We start from the raw sequence: 5,309 nt of genomic DNA on the forward strand, positions 1-5,309 counted from the left end.
CCAATTTGCCAATATCTTTCTTAAGGTGAACACAGCACTCAAGCTGAGTTCTGAATAACGTAATCGAGCTTGAAAGCAGCACAGAAGACCATAATCCTTTTACTGATGCTTTTGCAATTTTGGTCACATGTTTCACTTCCCTTTTCAGAAATACACAAACCACCAACCACAAAATCTACACTTGCCTGATACAAATAACAATTTTGATGGGATCCGCTTCTTTTTTATGAAGAGGACCCAAGATCACAGATCTTTTCTCTCCTCAGTGAAATGCTGCCCCTTTTTGATATATTGGACAAACCTGACAGCATCAGCTATGGAATCTGTGGCACCTGTCATCTAGAATGGAAGAAATTTCAATGCAAGTATTATTGGTAGTCTGGTGCTTGAATTTTCACTTTCCCTAAGACAAAGAACTTTTTCAAGTTTGGATAAGCCGAATGAAGTCAGAGACTTAACCACAGTATACACTTTCTTCTTCCCGTTGTGGATTATCTGTCCACAGCTGTGCCACAATAATGCATCTTTTTCACTCACGAGACCTTCAGAGCAACATAACATTTGCTGGTATCGTGTCTCAAGGACCAAATTAGCAAAAACGAATTCTCTGAACCACCATTAATCATTCATAAATAAAATTTACGAGAGACTCATTACAACAGGAGTGAGGAAACATTTTCATCCCAGTGACCACATTCCCTTCTAGGCAGCCCCCCCTCAAGGCCCACATGCTAATGGCAGGCAGAACCAGAGGCCAAAATGGGTGGGGGAACAAATGTTACCTTTGTACAGTGGAATAGTTTCAACATTTGTTCACGCACCTCTTTCTACACCCCACAGAGAGGCAAGCGGGAAGTCTCACCATGGTCCAAGGACACATTCTAGTCAAGCGAAAACACTTGTGCTGCAAAGCCAAGCCAGGGAAGGTTTTGGCCAGATGCTTTGGGGGCCACATTCACCCCCAAGTCTGATGTTCCTCACCCCCGATTTAGGAACAAAAATGGGACCTGAAGGAAAATGTTTCTGTGTTCAGTTCTCCTGCATTCCCCATCCCGCCCTTTCCCCCTTCTTAACAGTCAATTAGCAACCTGTAAGCACTGAACATTCTCAGTGTTTTTAAGGTTTTAGGGTTCTCCCTGAGCATAGTCAAGCTTCAAATTAGCTCCTAATTGATTCATTTACTGTAAGCGTTTCTCCCTCTCTCCTAACACTAGAGCTCATGCTCTTTAAAGAAGAGCAATTTGCCATTACTCTAAAGTGATGGTCACTTTGGTGTCAGATATAAAAAGTGTCATGGCTATGGTGGGAGCTGAGATTACACATGCAGAATCAATTTCCAAAAAGCTCTTGTTCGTGGTTCTTCCTGTTTTAGCCATGTGCTTATGAAAGATAACAGCTTCTAAAGAAGTGTGACACTTTAGTACAGTTCCTAATACTTCATAAATATTATGGTGCAATTAGCTGGCATTTAAAAGACTGTATGGTGTCAAGTTGGATCTCAATGAAGTCTAGTGTTAAGCATATGTGATACAACTTAACTTTTCACTCTTTGAATTCTTTCTCAGTCCAGGATGAGCGGTTGGCTGAAAGTGCTTTCATCATATTATTACTGCAGTGCTGTGGCATAAAACATTAATTGTGTAATAGCACTATAAATTATTGAAAACTGACCCCCTTTCCCCCAAACCTGAAAAACTATGAATGAATACTGAATGACGGCAGTGTCTCCAAAACCAAGGGAGAGGAGAGACTTAGGGATTGAATGTCTCGCCGAGTGAAATTGACTTTGCCAGCGTGAGTCTTAAGAGCCACACCAGCCAAACTAAGCAAAATCAACCCATTAACATTGAGAGAGACCTTGGAGTGGATACAAAAGAGCACCACATTTATTCCACCTCTCAAAAGATTAGCACAGCAGTCGCTGTAGTTACAGTGTGGTTTTGTGGTTACGCTTGGCCTGCACTCCAGTACACAGCAGGGTGTTCAAAGAACTCCTGCCCACCCTGGTTTTTAACATACCAACTTCTACCCTATTTCTGACATCTTGGTAACCTTATGTCAAGTTCAGTGTGGAACGGCCTATGACTGAGAGTGTAGATCCATGGAGCAGTTAGAGAGCTGAGGAGAGAAGGGTTCGGTGTCCTGGCAGTCAAAGCTACTTGTCATTTACCTGTTCCAGAAACTTTCTAAAATCTCAGTACAGTGGTACCTCGGGTTAAGAAGTTAATTTGTTCTGAAGGTCCATTCTGAACCTGAAACTGTTCTTAACCTGAAGCACCACTTTAGCTAATGGGGCCTCCCGCTGCTGCCACACGATTTCTGTCCTCATCCTGAAGCAAAGTTCTTAACCTGAGGTACTATTTCTGGGTTAGTGGAGTCTTTAACCTGAAGCGTCTGTAACCTGAAGCGTATGTAATCCGAGGTAACACTGTAATTGTGTGTGTGTGTGTGTGTGTGAGAGAGAGAGAGAGAGAGAGAGAGAGAGACAGACAGACAGACAGAGAGGGAGGGAGGGAGGGAGGGAGGGAGGGAGAAGGCAAGTTTAAATGAAATGTCCCACAAATTCAGAATTTAAATGGGAATTAGCTTTCCAATATTTGTTGTGGAGCTAAAGGTACAAAAATGACAATTACATTGCCTAGGGTGAAATGTATAGGAGCCCCAAGTTATTGGGAATGGGAAGGCAGATTCCTGGGTGTTCAGCTTAGCAGCAATGCAGTGAGCATGGGCAGATGGGAGGAGAAAGATCTTGCCCACTAACTTCTGCAAAGGTCATGGGGCATGTCAAGATATTATTGACCTTCTCAACAAATTATTATATGCGAATCCAACCTCATGCACTAGCGGAATGGGTCTTTCCTGTCCTCTCCTTTTTCCCAACTACCAGAATATATTGGGGGGGGGGTATGTGGAGTGGCCAAGGGAAGATGTGGTCCCAATCCATGGGCACATACTATGTTTCCCTCCCCCCCCCTCCAAAAAAAAAAAATCCTTTCACTGTCACTAATGATAGGACCAATGTTGGAAAGTCCTGTGAGAAGCTGTTTATATGATCACTTTTGTCCATGAGATTTTCTCATGTCTGAGATAGGAAGGGGTGCTATGAAGCAGAAAGTAGCAAGCAGACTTCTCCAGCTCTGGTTATGCTCACCATGTGGAGAAGTATGTGGCCTGCTCAGCTGAACTGAGGCTACAGAAATGACGTTCCTGCAATCATTTCAAGCCCAGCATGATGGCCTCTTCCAGGAGTCAGAAACTGCCCCCCTCTCCTGGACCCCCCCTTCCCTTCTATGGAAACTTCTATGGGTACATACACTCCAACATTCCTCAGATGAAAAATAGGGACTTTTCTCACCCCCAGTAGGGCTGCCCTACGTCCATATTTTCACGGACATTACTGGGATCTCAAAGGCGGAATAGGCACCTGGGGAGACAAAGGTGGCATCTTTGTCGAGTCAGTTGGAAAATCACGGGTTTTGGGGCATTTTTGAAGAAGAGAAAAAGGCTCAACAACTTTCGGTTTTCCTAAAAAAGAAAAAGAAAAAGCTCAACCACCTTTAGGCTGTCCTGGCAACAAATAAGTGAAAATCCCCAGCCATTGGATGGGGCTGAGGTTTAATATGCCAATTATTGTGGCGGAAGCAGGAGGGAGCTAGAAGAAACTCTGATGCTTGGGCTAAATGGAGAATAAGGCACTAAGTGGGGTATCAAAAGCCATCTAATTACAAGTTATTAAATTGCAGTTAAATCAGAAAGTAATTATTCTTTTTTAAAAAAAAATAATAATCTGAGCTTCATTATATTTGTGACATAGCTGTATCGTGTTCCCAGTCTTTGCAAGTCCTTCATCTTCCTACTTTGCATTGGCCCTTTAATGAAACCCACATCAGTTGCATTTGAAACATGAAATGTAAAAGAAGCATCCAAATTAATTATGCAGCTCTCGGCTCTGTACCAGACAGTGAGCTGCAATCATTCTTTGACTTCTAGAAAGGACAGGGACATATAATACCTTTTAAAATGCTTTCCAAAGAAAAAAGAGAGAGAAGTCCTGTTACAAAACATTATTGTACCTTAGCAGATGGTTTGAAGAGATGCCTTTTTTATTTAAAAATGGGGGGGGCAGAGGGAGACTGTTTCCTTTCATATGCTGACTTGAGTGATTTTAGTTCTTATTACTGTCATCTGTTAGCGGCAGGGGGAAAAATTGAAAGCATGTGATTTTCCATACGGCAGGAACATCAGCACGAAGCCAATCTCAGAGGCTCACAAGTTTAATTTACTGTGTAAAAATATGCAGTAGAATGAAGCCCGCTGACTCTTAGGCTCGTCATTTCAAACAACTTCATTTCTGTGCTGAAATCCTCTATGGCTCTTAGTCATATTGTGCCTCAAATAAATAAAGCCACGAATTGAAGGGTTGATCAAAGGTGGGCTGATTGAAAGGCCTGCCTGGAAAGTCAGATGTAGCACCGGTGCTCCGCTAGATCCACTTGAAGGTTCAAAAGGCTCTTCCTTCCTCGCAGGGCGGCAGTAATATTTTGCTTCTGTCCTAGGGCATGGACATTTATCTCAGTGGGTGGGAACTAGCAAATTGTCTTCATTCGCCGCTTGAAAGGTGTGCTGAAGCTTGATGAAGAACCAATGCCCTTTTGCCCCAAAGATTTTGTTCCAGCTGTCTCGGCCTTATTTAGGACCCTAGTACACACTCACTCACTTGGCAGAGCCAGTTAACCACATTCTTTTGATCTGCAAAATTGGCACCTACAGATCTAAAGCAGTGTGGATCCAAATTCTGAAACAACGAAACAAAACCAGATACTTGCAAATCTATGGGCAGAGCTGTCGAAGGTGCAAGTGCTGAATTTGATTTGGTTTAATATTAACAATAACAACAAATATCACCAGTCCAGCCATGAGGCAGGTGAGACTACTGTTTTAGGTAGCAGAAGCTCCTCAGGCAGCACCCCCATTGTCCCACCTGCCCCGACACCTCCACCAACAACGTAGAAGCACTGCTGCTGTTGGTGCCGATTTTGGGCACCCCAAATTGGTGTGATCTTTCCCCAAACAGGCACTGATGGGAGTGCTGCTTCTCCACCAGTGGAGAACAGAACCTACGTATCCAACAGATCACAGAGTTCTGCAGGGGAGGGCATCCTGCAGATACCATCATCATCAGATCACAGATCACATTTGTTTCCAATGACTGAACTCCAAAACTTATGTAAGCCATGATTTCCAGACTCCCTGAGGTTCATAGTTTTGCCTCATGGAAGTTTGGAATGCACAGGATTCATTATTTTTTG

The sequence above is a fragment of the Podarcis gaigeae genome (assembly GCF_964106915.1).
Source record: "Podarcis gaigeae genome assembly, chromosome: 11".
NCBI classification, from domain to species: Eukaryota; Metazoa; Chordata; class Lepidosauria; order Squamata; family Lacertidae; genus Podarcis; species Podarcis gaigeae.